Source organism: Balaenoptera acutorostrata, chromosome 3, assembly GCF_949987535.1.
Source record: "Balaenoptera acutorostrata chromosome 3, mBalAcu1.1, whole genome shotgun sequence".
In the NCBI taxonomy this organism is placed as follows: Eukaryota; Metazoa; Chordata; class Mammalia; order Artiodactyla; family Balaenopteridae; genus Balaenoptera; species Balaenoptera acutorostrata.
Window position 1 is genome coordinate 72,932,707 of NC_080066.1, and position 24,155 is coordinate 72,956,861.

Below are 24,155 nucleotides of genomic sequence, written 5' to 3' on the forward strand. Positions count from 1 at the left end.
GGAGATCCTGGGTGGGGCGCAGGCCGGCGTGTGTGCCCCTGGCGGGTTGCGGGGGTGGAAGGGAAGGGCTGGGGATGACGGCTGGCGGAGAGTTTCGGGTGGCCGTGTTGAGGTTGCGGAGGAGGCGCCCTCTCAGATGCAGAAGACTTCGGCCGGTGTGGACGGGGAGTTTGCCACCTGGAGGTTTAGCTCTGAAAGAGGGAGCATCCTCTGGGTCCAGAAGGAGAGCATGGACCCCGGCGGGGTGGATGGGGCAATCCCATACTTCCATTGCCTGCTTCTTCTGCCCACCCCTCTGGGACAGAGCCCGGCTTCGGGGGTTGTGAGTCGGCTGGGCACCGCGGGGAGCCGCCCTTGGCGGAGCTAGGGCAGAAGAGTGGGTAAGGAGACCTCCCTCCTCCCAACTTCCGTGCGCTTCCCCCACTTCTTTCTTTACTGGTCTCCTGCCCCAGTGTCCTACAGGAGCGGTAGCCCCCTCCCCAAGTGGGTAGGCATCACAGCGTAAAAGAAAGAGAGTGGAACTGGGTTTGTGGCCCCAAATGATACTTCGAATGTTTGGAAAGTGCCAGATTGACATATTCAACCAAGTCTCCCAGCTCAATATTAAGTCTGGTCTAAATTATTTTAGAAAAGTGCAGTTCTGGAAACCAGCAAACTGTAAGCTGGTCTGGCATAGCCTTATTTGGTAGATATGCGTGTTTTTAAAAAACAGACTGGGGGAACCGTAAAGATACAGAGGTCTAGGCGAGACGTGTTGAGGCAAGCCTTTTCCAACATCTTTCTTACCTGCCAGTAAGCTTGACCTAGTTTAAATGAAGCACACAGATCCTCTTCATTTATATTTCAATCAGTGACTGAATTGTAGGTACTGTGTGGTTATCAATGTCTCAGAATATTTGCATGAACCTTCAGAGAGACAAGATTCCCTGCTTTTGAGCCTGTCTCATAATCTTTTAAGGAGATAATTGTGGTCAAGTGGAAGTATTGGTTTTGAGGTTAGGTAAATCTGGGATTGAACTCGGACTGCCACTGGCTAGTTGTTGACCTTGGGCAAGTCATGGAACCTACCAGAGATTCAGTTTCTTAAGTAACACGAGTTAAAATTCTAATCAGTATTGTAAGGGGGGGGGTAATGTATCTAAATAACAGTCCACTTTAAATGGAAGCACCTTCCAGTTGAAAGATGAATTATTAATAATCTTACACAGTCAAGGTAGCCCAGTTTTGTGGAGTGAGGTTTGAGATAGGAACAGAACTGGATAATATTCCAAAACATATATATACAACAGGACTTTCAGTAGTTTCTAGAAATTGATCATAAATAGCATGAAATTCAGATATCAGTAGTTTCTTAAAACTCTTAAAAATAAAGCAGAATATGTGCATTAACTGAAATGACCAATAATGTTTCAAAGGTTTTTCTCAGATTTGTGATGTGTGTAGTATGGATTGGTAAGAAAAACATTTAAAAAGTAATGTATATAAATCTTAATTAACATCACATGTCTGGAGAGAATTAAAATTGGGGCATAAAATAGAAGAAAGTAGTTGTAATTTTAAGAATAAAATCAACACAAGTAGCATGACTCATCTTAATTAAACTATTAGCAAAACTTACAGAATTTTTATATGTATAATCTGTAAAATAAATGCAAATGGAATGAATTTCTGCCTTTAAATCATTTGTGATGATAATATAGAAATATATCTCAGAAACATGAAGTCTTTTTTTTTTTTGGTCAGGTACCAGGCTAATCACTTTTTTTAAAAATAAATTTATTTATTTTATTTATTTATTTATTTTTGGCTGCATTGGCTCTTCGTTGCTGTGCGCAGGCTTTCTCTAGTTGCAGCGAGTGGGAGCTACTCTAAGTTGCGGTGCATGGGCTTCTCATTGAGGTGGCTTCTCTTGTTGTGGAGCACAGGCTTTAGGCATGCGGGCTTCAGTAGTTGTGGCACGTGGGCTCACTAGTTGTGGTGCACGGGCTTAGCTGATCCACAGCATGTGGGATCTTCCCGGAACAGTGATTGAACCCTTGTCCCCCGCATTGGCAGGCAGATTCCTAACCACTGCGCCACGGGGGAAGTTCACATGAAGTCTTTATATTCATTTGTTTTGTAGATTTAAAACAATACAGTTATTTGTAACCTATTATATGTCAGATTTTCAGCTAATGTAGTTTGCTTTTTGATGTAACTTGAAGTTAGTAAATTTTTTTTTTCTTTTTTTTGCGGGGGGCCACACTGCGTGGCTTGCGGGATCTTAGTTCCCTCACCAGGGATCGAACCCGGGCCCCCTCAGTGAACGTGCCAAGTCTTAACTACTGGACAGCCTGGGAATTCCCAGTAATTTTTAATTATTAATTTTTTAATGTACTTTATACTCAAAAGATAAAAATCAAATAACTTGCTTTAGTAATCGTTTTTTTGTGTGAGAAAAGTGGTTATGAAGTTTGTAATTCAGTATCACTTTTTAGAGAAGTTTACAGGTTTTCCATAATTTCGAGAGAAATTTTCAAATATATTTCTTCTTCGTGTCTCTCTTAAACAGAGTTGAACTTTTTTTTAAAAAATAAAACTGTCCAGCTATGTTGCATGCTTCTTGAGGTAGAAATACTATTTTAAATTTTATCCACCACTGCAGCTACATAACAGGCACCAAATAAATATTGGTCAAATTGATAAATGGATGAATATATTTAAAATTATTAATAAGGTATCTAATTATGTTTTTTTTAAATTTTATTTATTTATTATTTATTTATTTTTGGCTGTGTTGGGTCTTCGTTTCTGTGCGAGGGCTTTCTCTAGTTGTGGCAAGTGGGGGCCACTCCTCATCGCGGTGCGCGGGCCTCTCAAAATTGCGGCCTCTCTTGTTGCGGAGCACAGGCTCCAGATGCGCAGGGTCAGTAGTTGTGGCTCACAGGCCTAATTGCTCTGCGGCATGTGGGATCTTCCCAGACCAGGGCTTGAACCCGTGCCTCCTGCATTGGCAGGCAGATTCTCAACCACTGCGCCACCAGGGAAGCCCTCTAATTATGTTTTTACTACATGGTTTGTAAGGTTATTCAACTTTCTAAGTGGCTTTTCTTTACACCGTAAAGTCTTTAGTGTATATGTAAGCATTTAACTGCGTTTTCCTTGATCATTATTTTTCAGTATCTTTCGAATCTTAAAGTTGAGACGATATTATCTTGCTTTGGTAAAGCCATGAGAAGTTCCCATTTTTTTCCTTATCTTCTCATAAGACTTTAGTAAATAATTCATTTTGGTATAAGAGTTAGGATACTAGCTGTAAAAAGGTATATTTAAAATGTGGGCAATAATAGAGACTGTTACAGATAATGCTTTTCTCAATGACCTTTTCCACTTAAACAAAGTTTGTGGCCATTCCACAGATCTTTGCAATTGTCAGTTATGGAATTTGCTGGTCAGGAAATCTAAAAATGACTAAACCTTCCTTTAATGTCTATGTCTTGGATGATCTCAGAAAACTTTAGGAGAGATTGGGAAGGTTTGTATACCATACTAGAATATATAATGAACAAAGTACAGTTAACTTTATTGGTGCTGCCAAATCAGGAGTGAGTTACTGTGGAAATGTTTAAAAAATGCCAGGCAGTGCTCTCCTCAAACCAAATGAGTATTCTTCCAGAGCTTGTTTCTATTTTAGAGCTTATTTCTTTTTGGACTATGATTTGCTCTCTAATAAAGATAAATAATCATTGTATCCAGAAAAAAAGGCTGATATCATAGACAGATTATATTACCACCAATCTTGATAGAAACTGCTTCAATGGCTTCGAATAAGTGGAGGTAGATTTTCATGAAAGAACTTAAGAATTTGTGGAACGATAGTTTTTCTCTATTTAACATCTAACTTGTCTCTACTCATTTCTGCCTAATATAGAAACTTTGAGAAGCTGGGAAGAAAAAAAAAAAAGAATGAATTTACTTCAGAATTAGCATTTTATGTTTTGTAGGTTACTTATTTGGAGAGCTAAATTGGATTTTGACATTATTGGGACTGTGTTCAAGATGGACTCGGGGAAGAAAAATTAGAGAGATGCCATCTGCTTCAGATTCCTGTTCCCTCACCCCTTCATGTTTTGTGGCTTTGAATTTGTCAGATTGGTTTTTTTTTTACATAAAAACCCTCAGTAGATTTAGGTTATATAATTTCAGCTATATCGGTGAACCTGTAACTAAAAGAAGTTGCATTTTATATTGAGTTACAAAGAAGGATCACAGACATTGGTTAAAAGTAATTGTTATTTCAAACTATCTGAACATGAGATAGCTTCATACATCTTCGTCGTCATTTGCTTAATAAACCATTCTTGTCATTAGTGCTTACCACAGTCCACTTATTGGTGGAAGTTGCTAAAAAAATGGATTATAGAGATATAGAATAAATCCTTTTTTTCCTCTGATATTACAACCAGAAGAGAAGTTTCTGTTGTCGTTTTTTTTTTTATTTACTGATGAATCCACTTAAACTTATTCTTTGAGTAGTGAGTTTTGCCTTACCTTATGCCAATTGCTATAGTTTTCATCTAAGTGATACCATACAGTTCATAGGGCACATACTTGTCACTTTTCAGTTTGAATCTTTAATAATCCTGAGGACAGGCTTTTGGATTTACTGAGCTGGAAAAGAATGTGTCTAGTTCAGGTTACAGTAGTCGGGCACTTAGCATGGACCAGAAAGACCCAGGCATCTCTGAAAAACTGTAAAGTAAAACTGGTATGGTATCCCAGAAATGATCTGAAGAGAGAGTCTTCTGGATAGAAGAGAGCCATGCTGTGTCTGCAGTAGGAATGTTCTGGTGAAGGGGGGAGACAGATAAACTGCCCTTGTAGTCTGTTCCTCACCCAGAAGCTCCAAGTAGGCAGTGCAGTTATGGCAGGGGCTGGGGTGTCAGGGATGGGAATTGTTCTTTAATAATTGCTCACCCATCATAATGGAGGCATAGACATACTGGGGAAAGGGGAATTCTCTTGGATTTTGTCTTGGCCAGAGAAGCTGAGTGAACGGGTAACCATTGCCCTTGCTGTCAAAGAGAACTTGGTGTAACACCTCTGGGTGCTGGGTAAGCCTATCAAAATGCTACAGTTTGATGTCTCCATCAAAATGCCACATAAATTTTCTAAGAAACAGCAGCATTGGACCACATTGATCTCTGTAGTTTTCACATTCTGATTCTTTAACCTAGAAAAAGAGGTATTGAGGACTTTTGGGCTTCTGAATGAGAGTATCACACATTACATCCATCTTGATAGATTTATAAATACACTTTACTTTGTCTGTTGGCATCAGTGAATGATGTGAAAATGTTTTAAGTTTTGTGTGTGTGTGTGTGTCTGTGTGTCTGTGTGTGTGTGCACGCGCGCTTGAGTGTCCATGATGATTACCAAATTTCAGTTCTTCAGGCTAAATTGCTAACCATAACTGTGGTGAAGCAGTTTCCCAGCTGGATTTCTTCTCTCTTTCCTAGAGATCACTCTCTGATGTATGTGCTAGTGAGCAGAGATATGACCAAGCCAATAAAAAGGCAAGGAGATTGAAGTTAATTTCTTTTCAGGAATTCCCTGGCAGTCCAGTGGTTAGGACTTGGCACTTTCTTGCTTTCACTGTGGGGGCCCGGGTTCGATCCCTGGTTGGGGAAGATCCCGCAAGCTGCACCGCGTGGCCAAAAAAAAAAAAAAAAGTTAATTTCTTTTCATTTAAATTTATTTAAATGCTTATTCAAATTTGATTTTATTAGGTTTTTTTTCCCAACTTTGCTAGGATTTCTGTAGTTTAAAGTAGCAATAGGTACTCTTTGAGATTGTGGGTGCCCAATTTTTTTTAAAAAAAATTAAGACTTTTTTTGAGCAGTTTTAGATTTACAAAAAAATTGAGCAGGTAGAGAGTTCCATCTCTCTCCATATTCACTTAATTCCCAACCAGTTCCACCCCATTTTCCCCCATTTTTAAAAAACATTTATTTATTTTATTTATTTATTTTTGGCTGCGTTGGGTCTTCATTGCTGTGTGTGGGCTTTCTCTAGTTGTGGCCAGTGGGGGCTACTCTTAGTTGTGGTGCGCAGGCTTCTCCCTGAAGTGGCTTCTCCTGTTGTGGAACACAGGCCCTAGAGCGCGTGGGCTTCAGTAGCTGTGGCATGTGGTCTCAGTAGTTGTGGCTCGCAGGCTCTAGAGCGCAGGCTCAGTAGTTGTGGCACATGGGTTAGTTGCTCCGCAGCATGTGGGACCTTGTGGACCAGGGCTGAAACCCGTGTCTCCTGCATTGGCAGGCGGATTCTTAACCACTGCGCCACCAGGCAAGTCCCTCCCCCATTATTAACATCTTGCATTAGTGTGGTACATTAGTTCCGATTAATGAACCAATATTGATACATTATTATTATCCATAGTTTTCATTAGGTTCACTCTTTGTGTTGTACGGTTCTGTGGGTTATAACAAATGCATAATAACATGTATCCACCATTACAGTTTCATACAGAATAGTTTTACCACCGGAAAAAAATCCCATTTTGCCTATTCATCCCTCCTCTTTTTCCTCCAGAATTCCTGACAAACACTGACCTTTTCACTGTCTCTATAGTTTGCCTTTTCCGAAACTTCATATAGTTGGAATCATATAGTATGTAGCTTTTTAAAAAAAAAAAAAAATAATTAATTAATTTTTGGCTGTGTTGGATCTTCGTTGCTGCACACGGGCTTTCTCTAGTTGCGGAGAGCGGGGGCTACTCTTCGTTGTGCGTGGGCTTCTCATTGCAGTGGCTTCTCTTGTTGCGGAGCATGGGCTCCAGGCACAGGCTTCAGTAGTTGTGGCACGTGGGCTTAGCAGCTGTGGCTTGCAGGCTCTAGAGCACAGGCTCAGTAATTGTGGTGCACGGGCTTAGTTGCTCTGTGGCATGTGGGATCTTCCCGGACCAGGGCTCGAACCCATATCCCCTGCGTCGGCAGGCAGATTCTTAACCACTGCACCACCAGGGAAGTCCGTATGTAGCTTTTTTGTTTGTTTGTTTCTTTTTGGCTGCGTTGGGTGTTTGTTGCAATGCACGGGCTTCTTATTGCACTGGCTTCTCTTGTTGCAGCGCTCAGGCTTCAGTGGTTGCAGCGCTCGGGCTTCAGTGGTTGCGGCACGCAGCTTAGTTGCTCCGCGGCATGTGGGATCTTTCTGGACTAGGGATCGAACCCGTGTCCCTTGCGTTGGCAGGTGGATTCTTAACCACTGCGCCACCAGGGAAGTCCCTGTAGCTTTTTTTTAGACTGGTTTCTTTTACTTAGTAATATGCATTTAAAGTTCCTCCAAGTCTTATTGTGGCTTGATAGCTCCTGTCCTTTTTTTTTTTTTTTTTTGAATTTTTGAATTTTATTTTATGTTTTATACAGCAAGTTCTTATTAGTTATCTACTTTATATGTATTAATGTATATATGTCAATCCCAGTCTCCCGATTCATACCACCAACTCCCCCTCCCCCACCACTTTCCCCCATTGGTGTCCGTACGTTTGTTCCCTACATCTGTGTCTCTATTTCTGTCCTGCAAACCAGTTCATCTGTACCATTTTTCTAGGTTCCACATATGTGCGTTAGTATACGATATTTGTTTTTCTCTTTCTGACTTACTTCACTCTGTATGACGGTCTCGAGATCCATCCACATCTCTACAAATGACCATTCTAACTGGTGTGAGGTTATAGCTCATTGTAGTTTTGATTTGCATTTCTCTAATAATTAGTGATGTTGAGGAGCTTTTCATGTGCTTCCTGGCCATCTGTATGTCTTCCTTGGAGAAGTGTCTGTTTAGGTCTTCTGCCCATTTTTCGATTGGGTTGTTTGTTTTTTTTTAATATTGAGCTGCATGAACTGTTTATATATTTTGGAGATTAAACCTGTGTCTGTTGATATGTTTGCAAATATTTTCTCCCATTCTGAGGGTTGTCTTTTCGTCTTGTTTGTAGTTTCCTTTGCTTTGCAAAAGCTTTTAAGTTTCATTAGGTCCCATTTGTTTATTTTTCTTTTTACTTCCATTACTCTAGGAGGTGGGTCAAAAAAGATCTTGCCTTGATTTATGTCAAAGAGTGTTCTTCGTATGTTTTCCTCTAAGAGTTTTATAGTGTCCAGTCTTACATTTAGGTCTGTAATCCATTTTGAGTTTATTTTTGTGTATGGTGTTAGGGCGTGTTCTAGTTTCATTCTTTTACATGTAGCTGTCCACGTTTCCCAGCACCACTTACTGAAGAGACTGTCTTTTCTCCATTGTATATCCTTGCCTCCTTTGTCATCGATTAGTTGACCATAGGTTTGTGGGTGTATCTCTGGGCCTTCTATCCTGTTCCATTGATCTGTATTTCTGTTTTTGTGCCAGTACCATATTGTCTTGATTACTGTAGCTTTGTAGTATAGTCTGAAGTCAGGAGGTCTGATTCCTCCAGCTCTGTTTTTTTCCCTCAAGACTGCTTTGGCTATTCGGGGTCTTTTGTTTCTCCATACAAGTTTTAAGATTTTTTGTTCTAGTTCTGTAGAAAATGCCATTGGTAATTTGATAGGGATTGCATTGAATCTGTAGATTGCTTTGGGTAGTATAGTCATTTTCACAATGTTGATTCTTCCACTCCAAGAACATGGTATATCTCTCCATCTGTTGGTATCATCTTTAATTTCTTTCATCAGTGTCTTATAGTTTTCTGCATACAGGTCTTTTGTCTCCCTAGGTAGGTTTATTCCTAGGTATTTTATTCTTTTTGTTGCAGTGGTGAATAGGATTGTTTGCTTAATTTCTCTTTCTGATCTTTCGTTGTTAGTGTATAGGAATGCAAGAGATTTCTGTGCATTAATTCTGTATCCTGCAACTTTACCAAATTCATTGATTAGTTCTAGTAGTTTTCTGGTGGCATCTTTAGGATTCTCTATGTATAGTATCATGTCATCTGCAAACAGTGACAGTTTTACTTCTTCTTTTCCAATTTGTATTCCTTTTATTTCTTTTTCTTCTCTGATTGTCGTGGCTAGGACTTCCAAAACTGTGTTGAATAATAGTGGCGAGAGTGGACATTCTTGTCTCGTTCCTGGTCTTAGAGGAAGTGCTTTCAGTTTTTCACCATTGAGAATGATATTTGCTGTGGGCTTGTCGTATATGACCTTTATTATGTTGAGGTAGGTTCCCTCTATGCCCACTTTCTGGAGAGTTTTTATCATAAATGGGTGTTGAATTTTGTCAAAAGCGTTTTCTGCATCTACTGAGATGATCATATGGTTTTTATTCTTCAATTTGTTAATATGGTGTATCACATTGATTGATTTGCATATACTGAAGAATCCTTGCATCCCTGAGATAAATCCCACTTGATCATGGTGTATGATCCTTTTAATGTGTTGTTGGATTCTGTTTGCTAGTATTTTGTTGAGGATTTTTGTATCTATATTCATCAGTGATATTGGTCTGTAATTTTCTTTTTTTGTAGTATCTTTGTCTGGTTTTGGTATCAGGGTGATGGTGGCCTCATAGAATGAGTTTGGGAGTGTTCCTTCCTCTGCAAGTTTTTGGAAGAGTTTGAGAAGGATGGTTGTTAGCTCTTCTCTAAATGTTTGATAGAATTCACCTGTGAAGCCATTTGGTCCTGAATTTTTGTTTGTTGGAAGATTTTTAATCACAGTTTCAATTTCATTACTTGTGATTGGTCTGTTCATATTTTCTATTTCTTCCTGGTTCAGTCTTGGAAGGTTACACCTTTCTATGAATTTGTCCATTTCTTCCAGATTGTCCATTTTATTGGCATAGAGTTGCTTGTAGTAGTCTCTTAGGATGCTTTGTATTTCTGTGGTGTCCGTTGTAACTTCTTTTTCATTTCTAATTTTATTGATTTGAGTCCTCTCCCTCTTTTTCTTGATCAATCTGGCTAAAGGTTTATCAATTTTGTTTATCTTCTCAAAGAACCAGCTTTTAGTTTTATTGATCTTTGCTATTGTTTTCTTTGTTTCTATTTCATTTATTTCTGCTCTGATCTTTATTATTTCTTTCCTTCTACTAATTTTGGGTTTTGTTTGTTCTTCTTTCTTTAGTTCCTTTAGGTGTAAGGTTAGATTGTTTATTTGAGATTTTTCTTGTTTCTTGAGGTAGGCTTGTATTGCTATAAACTTCCCTCTTAGAACTGCTTTTGCTGCATCCCATAGGTTTTGGATCGTTGTGTTTTCATTGTAATTTGTCTCTAGGTATTTTTGATTTGCTCTTTGATTTATTCAGTGATCTCTTGGTTATTTAGTAACATATTGTTTAGCCTCCATGTGTTTGTGGTTTTTACGTTTTTTTCCCCTGTAATGGATTTCTAATCTCATAGCGCTGTGGTCAGAAAAGATGCTTGATATGATTTCAGTTTTCTTAAATTTACTGAGGCCTGATTTGTGACCCAAGATGTGATCTATCCTGGAGAATGTTCCGTGTGCACTTGAGAAGAAAGTGTAATCTGTTTTTGGATGGAATGTCCTATAAATACCAGTTAAATCTATCTAGTCTATTGTGTCATTTACAGCTTGTGTTTCCTTATTAATTTTCTGTTTGGATGATTTGTCCATTGGTGTAAGTGAGTGTTAAGGTCCCCCACTATTATTGTGTTACTGTTGATTTCCTCTTCTATAGCTGTTAGCAGTTGCCTTATGTATTGAGGTGCTCCTGTGTTGGGTGCATATATATTTATAATTGTTATGTCTTCTTCTTGGATTGATCCCTTGATCATTATGTAGTGTCCTTCCTTGTCTCCTGTAACATGCTTTATTTTAAAGTCTATTTTATCTGATATGAGTATTGTTACTCCAGCTTTCTTTTGATTTCCTTTTGCATGGAATATTTTTTTCCATCCCCTCACTTTCAGTCTGTATGTGTCCCTAGGTCTGAAGTGGGTCTCTTGTAGACAGCATATATATGGGTCTTGTTTTTGTATCCATTCAGCAAACCTGTGTCTTTTGGTTGGAGCTTTTAATCCATTCACGTTTAAGGTAATTATCTATATGTATGTTCCTAGTACCATTTTCTTAATTGTTATGGGTTTGTTTTTGCAGGTCCTTTTCTTCTCTTGTGTTTCCCACTTAGATAAGTTCCTTTAGCATTTGTTGTAGAGCTGGTTTGGTGGTGCTGAATTCTCTTAGCTTTTGCTTGTCTGTAAAGCTTTTGATTTCTCCATCGAATCTGAATGAGATCCTTGCTGGGTAGAGTAATCTTGGTTGTAGGTTCTTCCCTTTCATCACTTTAACTATATTGTGCCATTCCCTTCTGGCTTGTAGAGTTTCTGCTGAGAAATCAGTTGTTAACCTTATGGGAGTTCCCTTATGTTATTTGTTGGTTTTCCTTTGTTGCTTTCAGTAATTTTTCTTTGTCTTTAATATTTGTTAGTTTGATCACTATGTGTCTCAGTGTGTTTCTCCTTGGGTTTCTCCTGCATGGGACTCTCTGTGCTTCCTGGACTTGGGTGGCTATTTCCTTTCCCATGTTAGGGAAGTTTTCGACTATAATCTCTTCAGATATTTTCTCAGGTCCTTTCTCTCTCTCTTCTCCTTCTGGAACCCCTATAATGTGAATGTTGTTGTGTTTAATGTTGTCCCAGAGGTCTCTTAGGCTGTCTTCATTTCTTTTCATTCTTTTTTCTTTATTCTGTTCCGTGGCAGTGAATTGCACCGTTCTCTCTTCCAGGTCATTTATCCGTTCTTCTGCCTCAGTTGTTCTGCTGTTGATTCCTTCTAGTGTATTTTTCATTTCAGTGATTGTATTGTTCATCTCTGTTTGTTCTTTAATTCTTCTAGGTGTATGTTAAACATTTCTTGCGTCTTCTCGATCTTTGCCTCCATTCTTTTTCCGAGGTCCTGGATCATCTTCACTATAGTTATCCTGAATTCTTTTTCTGGAAGGTTGCCTATCTCCACTTCATTTAGTTGTTTTTCTGGGGTTTTATCTTGTTCCTTCATCTGGTACAAAGTCCTGTGCCTTTTCATCTTGTGTATCTTTCTGTGAATGGGATTTTCCTTCCACAGGCTGCAGAATTGTAGTTCTTCTTGCTTCTGCTGTCTACCCTCTGGTGTATGAGACTATCTAAGAGGCTTGTGCAAGCTTTCTCATGGGAAGGACTGGTGGGTAGAACTGGGTGTTGCTCTGGTGGGCAGAGCTCAGTAAAACTTTTATCTGCTTGTCTGCTGATGGGTGAGGCTGGGTTCCCTCCCTGTTGGTTGTTTGGCCTGAGGTGACCCAACACTGGAGCCTACCTGGCTCTTTGGTGTGGTTAATGGTGAACTCTAGGAGGACTCACACCAAGGAGTACTTTCCAGAACTTCTGCTGCCAGTGTCCTTGTCCCTATGGTGAGCCGCAGCCACCACCTGCCTCTGCAGGAGAACCTCCAGTACTAGCAGGTAGGTCTGGTTCAGTCTCCTATGGGGTCACTACTCCTTCCCCTGGGTCCCGATGCGCACACTTCTTTGTGTGTGCCCTCCAAGAGTGGAGTCTCTCTTTCCCCCAGTCCTGTCAAAGTCCTGCGATCAAATCCCACTAGCCTTCAAAGTTTGATTCTCTAGGAATTCCTCCTCCCGTTGCTGGAACCCCAGGTTGAGAAGTCTGACATGGGGCTCAAAACCTTCACTCCAGTGGACTTCTGTGGACTTCTGTGGTATAAGTGTTCTCCAGTTTGTGAGTCTCCCACCCAGTAGTTATGGGATTTGATTTTATTGTGATTGTGCCCCTCCTACCGTCTCATTATGGCTTCTCCTTTGTCTTTGGATGTGGGTATCTTTTTTGGTGAGTTCCAGTGTCTTCCTGTCGATGATTGTTCAGCAGTTAGTTGTGATTCCAGTGCTCTCTCAAGAGAGAGTGAGTGCATGTCCTTCTACTCTGCCGTCTTGAACCAGTCTCCTAGCTCCCGTCCGTTTATTGCTGAATAATTTTGTATTATACGGATGTAACACAGTTTGTTTATCCTCTCAGCTATGGAAGGACATCTTGGTTGCTTCCATTTTTTTGGGGGGGTGGGCATGTGTAGGGTTTTGTGTGTACATAAGCTTTCAGCTCCTTTGGGTAAATAACAAGTGTGATTGCTGGGTTGTATGATAAGACTATGTTTAATTTTGTACAAAACTGTGAAACTGTCTTTCAAAGTGGTTATACCAATATGCATTCCCATCACCAATGAATAAGTGTTCCTGTTGCTCTGAGTACTTGCTAGAGTTTGATATAGTCAGTTTTTTGTACTTGAGCCTTTCTAATAGGTGTTTTAATTTGTAATTTCCTAATGACATACAGTGTTGAACTGCCTTTTTATATGCTTGTTTGCCATCTATATATATTCTTTGGTGAGATGCCTGTTCAGCTCTTTTTGCCCATTGTTAAATTGTTTCTTATTGTGGGTTTTAAGTGTTCATTGTATATTTTGGATAGGAATCCTTTATCAGTTATATTTTTGGCAAATATGTTTTTCCAATCTGTGGCTTGTCTTTTTATTCTATTAGCAGTGTCTTTAATAGTATGAAAGTTTTTAGTTTTAATAAAGTCCAGCTTTACAAGTTTTTCTTTCATTGTGCATGCTTTTGGTGTTGTATCTATAAACTTATTGCCAAACCCAAGGGCACATAGATTTTCTCCTATGCTGTCTTTGAGAATTTTTATAGTTTTGCATTTTACACTGAGTTCTAAGATCCATTTGAGTTTTTTTAAAAAAATATATTTATTTATTTATTTATCTGGCTGCATTGGGTCTTCGTTACTGTGCGTGGGCTTTCTCTATTTGCAGAGAGCGGGGGCTACTCTTCGTTGCGGTGGCTTCTCTTGTTGCGGAGCACAGGTTCTAGGCGTGAGGGCTTCAGTAGCTGTGGCACGCGGGCTCAGTAATTGTGGCTCTCGCAGCTCTAGAGCGCAGACTCAGTAGTTGTGGTGCACGGGCCTAGTTGCTCCACGGCATGTGGGATCTTCCCGGACCAGGGATCGAACACGTGTCCCCTGCATTGGCAGGCGGATTCTTAACCACCAGGGAAGCCCCATTTGAGTTTTTGTAGAAGGTTTAAGGACTGCGTCTATATGCATATTATTGCACAAGGATGTCCAATTGTTTTGTTTGTTTTTAAATTTTATTTATTTATTTATTATTTATTTTTGGCTGTATTGGGTCTTTGTTGCTGTGCACGGGCTTTCTCTAGTTGTGGCGAGGGGGGCTACTCTTTGTCGCAGTGCATGGGCTTCTCATTGCGGTGGCTTCTCCTGTTGTGGAGCATGGGCCCTAGGCATGCGGGTTCAGTAGTTGCAGCTCGTGGGCTCTTGAGCGCAGGCTCAGTAGTTGTGGTGCACAGGCTTAGTTGCTCCATGGTATGTGGGATCTTTCCAGACCAGGGATCAAACCCGTGTCCCCTGCCAAAGGGGATTCTTAACCACTGCACCACCAGGGAAGTCCCTGCCCAATTGTTTTATTAAGATGTTTTCTATTCTAAAAATATTAATGTGGTATTTTTTAAACGACTTTACTTTCTAGAGCATTTTTAGGTTCACAGTAAAACTGAGAGTAAGGTGCAGAGATTTCCCATATAGCCTCTGTTCCCACACATGCATAGCCTCCCCCATTATCAATATCCCCTACCCAAGCGGTACATTTGTTATAATTGATGAACCTACATGGACACATCATAATTTCCCAAAGTCTGTAGTTTAATTTAGGATTCATTCTTTGTACAGTACTTACTATGGGTTTGGAAAAATGTACAGTAACAATTATTCATCCTTTTAGTATGCAGAGTATTTTCAATGCCCTAAAAGTCCTCTGTGCTCTGCCAGTTTATCCCTCCCTCACACCCCAACCCTTGAGTATTTTTTTCTTTTTTAGAAACTAAATGTATGAAATAATTCCTGGGGGTCGTTTTGAAAAGAGATTTTTCTGACATTCTGAGATGTAATTGGAAGCATTGTTCAGAGTCTCGAGTTTCCCTTTCAGAAGGATTGATACTAGGTCATTAGGTGTTAATTGACAGGTGCTTTAATTCTTTGAGATATGTAATTGGGCATTAGGAAGTGTGAGTTAAATGTGGTACTGTTCACATGACAGTTGTAGGTGGTAAAGGGGCTTGATAGATCTAAATTCAGGATTTTTTTTTTAATTAATTAATTTATTCATTTATTTTTGGCTGCGTTGGGTCTTCGTTGCTGCGCGGGCTTTTCTCTAGTTGTGGCGAGTGGGGGCTACTCTTCGTTGCGGTGCGCGGGCTTCTCAGTGTGGTGGCTTCTCTTGTTGCGGAGCATGGGCTCTATGTGCGCAGGCTTCAGTAATTGTGGCTCACGGGCTCAGTAGTTGTGGCTCGAGGGCTCTAGATCGCAGGCTCAGTAGTTGCGGCACACGGGCTTAGTTGCTCCGCGGTATGTGGGATCTTCCCAGCCCAGGGTTCAAACCCATGTCCTTTGCATTGGCAGGTGGATTCTTAACCACTGTGCCACCAGGGAAGTCCCTAAATTCAGGATTTTTGAACTGTCACTAAAGTTAAGGTCCTTTGCCACTTACATTTTATAGTTGTGCAGGTTTCAGCTATACAGATTTCTTGGCTGCCATCTCCAGTATTTGCTTCTTCCTGTTACATTTGTTGAAGGCCATCCAGAAACTTGAGCTGGCAAAGTTTGAGTAGGAAGAGATATCATGGATACTGCTGTAGTTGCCTGATATTTCCAATTTGGATTCAGAGTGGAAGTATCTATTTTAAAAGCAATAAAACGCTGTCCTGAGGCACTGTTTCTCACATAGCCTGAGTAGTAATTGTTAGAATCCTCTTTCAGTTGGCTTTAAAATTGTCCTGTCTGGATTTCTAGGACAGCTTCTATTTTCTCAACATGTTAACTTAATTGGTATTGTGACATCCAGATATTCCAGTCATCTATAGTATGATGCAAAAAACGTTTAATAACTCCATGTTTGATGGATTTTGTTTGCTTTTTCACCTAGTTAAATAAAAACAGACACGAGGAACGATGTGTTTGTGTGAAAGCACTTAGGTTTTCCAAAGATAGCTGCTCTCCAAATCAATCAATACATAAGCTCACTTTGTCTTTAATGGGATCCATCTGGTTAGTGCTTATGTTTCTTGAGTTTCATAGATTATGGAATCATAAAGTAAAAGAAAACATGGAAATGGTCTAGTTAGACTGTCTCATTTTACAGCTGAGGCTACTTCAGTGCAGAGAGACTAAGAGACTTGATCTAGATTGTATAGCTAATGAGTCACACTGGAACACAGGTCTCCTGACATATATAATACACTAATTCGTTCTCTTTAGTTAATGAAGAAATGATGATTGTATAAGACGTAAAATTTCCAGGAAATTTAAGTAGACAATTAAACTTCTACAGTATTAGAATTCAGGTATTTAGTTGAAATCCTGGTTAATTTCTGAAGTGTTGAGTTAGTATATCTTTAAATACCAGGTGTCACTGGATCTTTAGTTAAGAGCAAATTTATTTTTCACATTCTAGATAGAAATCAGCCAATTCAGAAATAATGAAGATATTATAGCCTATATTTAGCAAGCACATATTTGGCTGTATTAAAATGAATCTTTTTTAAAAAAATTATTTGTTTTTGGCTGTGTTGGGTCGTCATTGCTGCACATGGGCTTTCTCTAGTTGCGGGGGCTACTCTTCCTTGCAGTGCATGGGCTTCTCATTGTGGTGGCTTCTCTTGGCATGGAACACAGGCAGTAGGCGTGTGGGCTTCAGTAGTTGTGGCACACAGGCTCAGTAGTTGTGGCACACAGGCTTAGTTGCTCCGTGGCATGTGGGATCCTCCTGGACCGGGGATCAAACCTGTGTCCCCTGCATTGGCAGGTAGATTCTTAACCACTGTGCCCCCAGGGAAGTCCCTAAAATGAATCTTAATGTATTTTTTCTTTGCACAGTGGAGATAATCTGTTAATTTTTTAAAATAAGTTTATATATATTTTATTTATTTGTTTTTGGTTATGTTGGGTCTTCGTAGCTGCGCGTGGGGGCTACTCTTTGTTGCGGTGCACGTGCTTCTCATTGCGGTGGCTTCTCTTGTTGTGGAGCACAGGCTCTAGGAGCATGGGCTTCAGTAGTTGTGGCACGTGGGCTCAGTAGTTGTGGCGCACGGGCTTAGTTGCTCCGCGGCGTGTGGGATCTTCCCGGACCAGGGCTTGAACGCGTGTCCCCTGCATTGGCAGGTGGATTCTTAACCACTACGCCACCAGGGAAGTCCCTAAAATGAATCTTAATGTAGTTTTTCTTTGCACAGTGGAGGTAATCTGTTAATATTTAATGTTATAAAGCAACAATGGAATTCTGCTTTATGTGGTGGTATATTTATAAAACTAGAGTGGAGTGTTATATAAAACTGAAAGTACAGATTAATTTAATATGCATCTGGTGAATTCAGGGCTTGAAGGATGCACATCTGTTGAGAAAACAAATCATAGAACTATTCAGAGCTTCAGCATCTTTAAATATGTGTGCTTTGATTCTCTTTAACTGTTTTGAAACAGTCTTTAATGGATTTAGAAAAGGCTATTTGCTCTAAGGAAGCAACTCTGAAGCCATTATGATTCTGTTAATCATTTTATTATTCTCCACAGCATTTTGATACATTAGTGTTTTTTTCTAATTTATTTATTGGGGAAGGAAGGAATTAAATGACTCCGTAACAAAATGAGTTTGTTGCAGACTGTAAAAGAAGGAGTATAGTTTCCTGAATTGGATAGAGTAGAAATACTTAAAGCTTTGAATTCCAATTTGAATCCACAGTGAGGAAATAAACACTGAGTTCCTACTGTGTATTATCACCATACTAGTACTGTAGTAATATAGAAATTAAAGATGTGATCATTGATCAAGTGTGAGAATTAATTTAAAATGAAAGAGAGTATCAGTTTGATATGTAACTAAGTGCAAACTTGATGATATAATCTGGTAACACTGTAGGAATTTAGTGAGCATTCATAATTCTGATCAGAAGGAGATTGAAGGTAAAGTAGTGGATCTCATCTTTGGCTGCTTATTAGAATCACTTGGGGAAACTTGTCCCAGGATCAGTTGAATCAGAATCTCAGGTGTGGGGCATCCACAGTTTTATTTGTTTTGTTTTGTTTTGGGGGGTGGGTGGGAGGGGGTGGCGTGCCACAGTTTGTGGGATCTTAGTTCCCTGGCCAGAGACTGAACCTGCGCCCTTGTCCTGACCACTGGACTGCCAGGGAATTCCCCCATCCATAGTTTTTAAAAGCCTTCCCAAGATGATTGTAATGTGCAAGCTTAAAGGATGGTTATGATTTGGGCAAGCAAGAAAGTCTTTTGGGGCAGCAAAGTTAACGCAGGGAGGGAGAATTGGTTAAGAATTGGTTAAAACTAATGAAAGTCGTATGTACTGGTTAGGGAGTAGGGAGAAATAAGATTAAGGAGGCAGAGGGGGGGGGGCTTCCCTGGTGGCGCAGTGGTTGAGAGTCTGCCTGCTAATGCAGGGGACACGGGTTCGAGCCCTGGTCTGGGAGGATCCCACATGCCACGGAGCAGCTGGGCCCGTGAGCCACAATTGCTGAGCCTGCGCGTCTGGAGCCTGTGCCCCGCAACGGGAGGGGCCGTGATGGAGAGAGGCCCGCGCACTGCGATGAAGAGCGGTCCCCACACCGCAATGAAGAGTGGTCCCCGCTTGCCGCAACTGGAGAAAGCCCTCGCACGAACCGAAGACCCAACACAGCAAAAATAAATAAATAAAGGATAGTCTTCTAATTTAAAAAAAAAAAAAAAAAAAGGAGGCAGAGGGGGGTCATATTTTAAGCAGTACTTCTCACTTCTCAAAGTGTGGTTCCTCAACCAACAGCATCAGAATCACCTGGAAGTTTATTACAAAGCAAATTCTGAGGCTCTGCTCCAGACTTACTGAATTGGAAACTCCAGGGGTGGGTTCCAACAATATGTTTTTAACAAGCAATCCAGATGATTCTGATGTACACTAAAGTTTGAGAACAGCTGTTAACAGAGGATAATGAAAGGCAGAGAATGTTAGATTTGATGTCGTAATAAGTACGGACCCAATGAAGGTTTTTTAAGCTGGGGAGTAACAGGATGTATTTGTATGTACAAGGTAAATCTGTTTATGATGTGCAGAATCCTTTGGACTACTGAAAGAGGAATGAAGGAAGCCAGTTGAGGAGGTGCAGACATAATCTAGTGGATATAATCTAGCAGCAGGGAGGGCCTGTTCTAGGGAAATATTAGTGAAAACACAGAACAGTAATAATAGTGATGGCAGTTTGTTTAGTGTTTATATAACGGGAGTTTGCTAAGTGCTTTGTATACATTATCTCATTCTCACAGTAAGCCACTGAGGTGTGGCTGTTACTCCCATTATACAGATCAGGAAGTGAGGCAAAGAAAGGAAGGTTACCTCCAACTTTCACACTGTTGATAAGTGGGAGACACAGATGTCAAGCTCAAGTACTTCTACCTCAAAAGTCTCTTGAAGAAACAGCTCATAGTAACTAGAGACCAAGAGATAAGGAAGACTCAAAAGTTTCAGCCCTAGGTGACAGAGAGCAAGGGGAAAGTGACTGTCAGAAGGGAAATAGTGCTTACAGTGGGTACCAGGGCAAGTCATTTAGCCCATTTGAAACTGTATTGTAAAAGTGATTGTGAGGGGCTTCCCTGGTGGCGCAGTGGTTGAGAATCTGCCTGCTAATGCAGGGAACACGGGTTCAAGCCCTGGTCTGGGAAGATCCCGCATGGCGCAGAGCAGCTGGGCCCGTGAGCCACAATTACTGAGCCTGCGCGTCTGGAGCCTGTGCTCCGCAACAAGAGAGGCCGTGATAGTGAGAGGCCCGCGCACAGCGATGAAGAGTGGCCCCCGCTTGCCACAACTAGAGAAAGCCCTCGCACAGAAACGAAGACCCAACACAGCCATAAATAAAAAATAATAAATAAATTAATTAAAAAACAAACAGTAAAACTAACATAATTTAAAAAAAAGTGATTGTGAGAAGTAATCAATGGAAATTTTTGTATTGTGCTTTTTAGGTAAAAAGTTTAAAGTAACTTGGGATAGCTGAGTTTCTGAGTTTTGTTTGGCCTTTTTGCTCATGGTGAGTGAGTTTAAAACCTCATCCATCTTTTAAAAAATATCTTTTAGATTTTAGAGTAAGTAAGTCTTTGAGTCAATTATGCCTGAGAAGCTTTCTGTAATACCACTCTTCCCTCTCTAGAGAGATATTGTGATTTAGAAAAAGGTCAGGAACATCTTAAGACAGTTTAAGAAATATTTAAGTGCTATTTTGTTTTAGTTGGGAAGCAGCAAATAGTAAAATAACATGTTTGGGTAATTGTTTTCATAAGATATTATCAGTTCTGTTCTAGCACCCTCTTATTCATTGAGATAAATTGACATAATATAAAATCAGCCATTTTAAAGTGCACAATTTGGTGGCATTTGCTACATTCACAGTATTGTGCAACCATAACCTTTATCTAGTTTCAAAACATTTCATCATCCCCAAAGGAAAAATCCCAAACCTGTTAAGCAGTTACTCCCCGTTCCTCTCTCTCCACAGCTGCTGGTAAACACTAATCTGCTTTCTATCTCTATGGATTTACCTATTTTGGGTATTTCATACAAATGGAATCATATAATGTGTGACCTTTTGTGTCTGCTTCTTTCACTTAGCATAACATTTTCTAGGTCCATCCATGTTGTAGCATGTATCAGCACTTCATTTCTTTTTATGGCTGAATGATATTCCATTGTATGGATATACCACATTTGTTTATTCATTCATCAGTTGATGGACATTTTTGGTTGTTTCTATCTTTTGGTTATTGTGAATAGTGCTCCTATGAATGTTGAGATACAAGTTTTTGTATGAATACCTGTTTTCAGTTCTTCGGCATATGTACCTAGGAATGGAATTGCTGGGTCATATGGTAATCCTACTTTTTATTTTTTGAGGAACCACCACCTGTTTTACAGTGACTGCACCATTTTACATTCTCATCAACAATGTCCAAGGGTTCTAATTTCTCTATATCCTCTGAAATTTGTTATTTATTTATTTACTTACTTATTTAGGCCTCGCTGTGCAGCTTGCAGGATCTTAGTTCCCCGACTAGGGATTGAACCTGGGGCCACGTTGAACTGCCAGGGAATTCCCTATTTATTTATTATTTTTTAATTTTCATTTTTTGTCTGTGCTGCAGCAATCGGGGATCTTAGTTCCCTCACAGGGATCGAACCCATGCCCCCTGCGGTGGAAGCACGGAGTTTTAACCACTGGACTGCCAGGGAAGTCCCCCCTATTTATTTTTTAATTATAGCCATCCTAGTGGGTATAAGTGATATCTCATTATGATTTTGATTTGCATTTCCCTAATGGCTAATGATGTTGAGTGTATTTTCTAGTGCCTATTGGACATTTGTGTATCTTTTTTGGTGAAATGTCTATGCAAGTCCTTTGCCAATTTTTTTTTTTGTAGAGGGTTTCCATTTTATTTGTTTATGATTGGTCAGATTTCACATTTTAAGTAATTATTCATTACTTAAATTATTCATTAAATAATTATTCATTAAATGGAGCTCCTCCTCAATCTGTCATATTTCCTAAGTGATTAGTGCACAGATTCACATAATGGTTCCTTTTCTACCTTTCCTTGCTTTAAAGAAAAATTGTAGTAAAATATGTGTAACATGAATTTCCCCATTTTAACCATTTTTAAGTGTACAGTTCTATGACATTAAGTACATTCACATTGTTGTGCAACCATCACCACTATCTCCAAACTTTTTTATTTTCCCTAACTGAAACGACGTGGAACACGTTTGAAATATCCGTTCAGGTCCTTGCTTTCACTTCTTTTGGGTACATATCCAGAAGTAAAATTGCTGGATCAAATGGTAATTCTATGTTTAGTTCTTTTTCTTTTTCTTTTTAAAAATTTATTTGGCTGCATTGGGTCTTAGTTGTGGCACACGGGATCTTTGTTGTGGCATGCAGAATCCTTCATTGTGGTGTGCAGGCTTCTCTAGTTGTAGCACGTGGGCTTCTCTCTAGTTGTGGCACGTGGGCTCCAGAGCTCATGGGCTCAGTAGTTGGGGCACGAGGTCTCTCTAGTTGTGGCGTGTGGGCTCTGGGGCACTGGGCTCAGTTAGCATGTGAGATCTTAGTTCCTTGACCAGGGATTGAACCCAAGTCCCCTGCATTGGAAGGTGGATTCTTAACCACTGGACCACCAGGGAAGTCCCTATGTTTAGTTCTTTTGAGGAATCTACCTACTGTTTTCTACAACTGCTGAAGTTGGTTTTCTTTTTTTTTTTGGCTGTGCCATGCCGCTTGCAGGATCTTAGTTCCCTGACCAGGGATCGAACCCATGCCCTAGGCAGTGAAAGTGCAGAGTACTAACCACTGGACCACCAGGGAATTCCCTGAGTTGTTTTAAATACATCCCCATAAGCAGTGCATAAGCAGGATTCCAGTTTCTCCACATCCTCACCAACACTTATTTTCCATTTTTTGATTATAGCCATGCTGGTAGGCGTGATGAGGTGTCTTGTGATTTTTGATTTGCATTTTCCCAATGACCAGTGATGTTGAGCATCTTTTCGTTTGCTTATTAGCCATTTGTATATCTTCTAAGAGTTTTATAGTTTTAGCTCTTATATTTAGGTCTTATATTAGGAAGTGCGATAATTACATTCTCACCAGCAACTTTCAAGCGTTCTAATTTCTCTACATCTTCACCAAAATTTGTTATAGTGTGTCTGTGTGTGTGTAATTATAGCCATCCTAGTGGGTATAAGTGGTATCTTGTTTTGTTTTTCAAGGTTTTATTTTTCAAGGTTTTCCAAGATTGGATTTTGGCTATTTGTTGTCCCTTGCAATTGCATATTAATTAAAAAATTTTAGTGGTTACTCTATGGTTTGCTTTTATACATTTATAACTAATCTAGGCCTACTTCCAAATAACACTGTACTGTTTCATGGTTTATGCAGGTACCTTGTAACAAGATATCCAATTCCTCCCTCCTTTCCCTTAAAACATTTCTGTGATTCATTCACTTATCCATAAAGTGTAATCACTTAATACATTGTTACTATTATTATTTTGAACCTATACTTATCTATTAGATCAATTAAGAAAAAGAATTTTTGTTCTACCTTCAGTTATTCCTCTCTAGTGCTCTTTATATAGTTTTTGACCTATGTCATCTTTCTTCTCTCTGAAGAACTTCTTTAGACATTTCTTGCAAGGCAGATCTGCTGATGATAAATTCCCTCTGTTTTTGTTTGTCTGACAAATTCTTTACTTCTCCTCTACTGAAAGATAATTTTATTGGATCCAGAATTCTAGGTTTTGTTTTTTTTTAATACTTCAAATATTTCATCCTCTCCTTGCTTATAGAGTTTATGAAAAAGAAATAATGTCGCCAACAACGGGCTTATACTCCTGGGCTTTTGCTTCCAGTAAGTTGGGATTTTCCCTGTCCTCCTCTCTCTCCAGTTTTCAGGGCAGTGATTTACCCTGCGACCTGAATTCTCTGATGGAGCTAAGAAGAGTTTTTGTTTTTCGGTTTTCTTGTGAGGACAGGAACAGTGACTTCCATGCTCTTTACATGTCAGAGCAGAAAATGGTAATCTTTTTATGAATTTTAGGAACAGGTTTTCCTTTTCTGCAAAAATGGCCATTGGAATTTTTTTTAACATCTTTATTGGATTATAATTGTTTTACAACGTTGTGTTAGTTTTACTGTACAAGGAAGTGAATCAGCTATATGTATACATATATTTCCTCCCTTTTGAGCCTCCCTCTCACCCTCCCCATGGCCATTGGAATTTTGACAGGAATTGTATTAAATCTGTAGGTTGCTTTGAGTTGTATTCCTATCTTAACAATATTAAGTCTCCTAACCCTTGGGCAGTGGGATATCTTTTTATTTGTTTTGGTCTTTAATTTCTTTCAGCAATTTTTTCCAGTTTTCAGTGTACAATTCTTATACCTCCTTAGGTAAATTTATTCCTAAGTATGTTTTTTGATGCTATTATAAATGGAATTGTTTTCTTAATTTCATTTTCAGATTGTTCATTGTGTGTAAGAATACAACTGATTTTTATGCTGAATTTATTAGCTCTAATAATTTGTGTGTGTGTA

The 24,155-nt window shown here is 39.6% G+C and overlaps 1 protein-coding gene across 5 annotated transcripts in view; it reads left to right on the plus strand.

The window, feature by feature from the left end:
- CSNK1G1 (casein kinase 1 gamma 1) overlaps positions 1–24,155 on the plus strand; it is a 166,733-nt gene that overhangs the window by 290 nt on the left and 142,288 nt on the right. The window contains exon 1 of one of the 5 annotated variants that reach the window (XM_057543038.1): positions 104–380. The exons of 2 other annotated variants lie outside the window; for them this stretch is intronic. The gene's annotated coding sequence lies outside the window, so the exon portion shown is untranslated. Of the gene's footprint in view, positions 1–103; positions 381–24,155 lie in introns of those variants that run through there. 2 more of the 5 variants (XM_057543037.1, XM_057543035.1) reach the window with 2 other exon arrangements.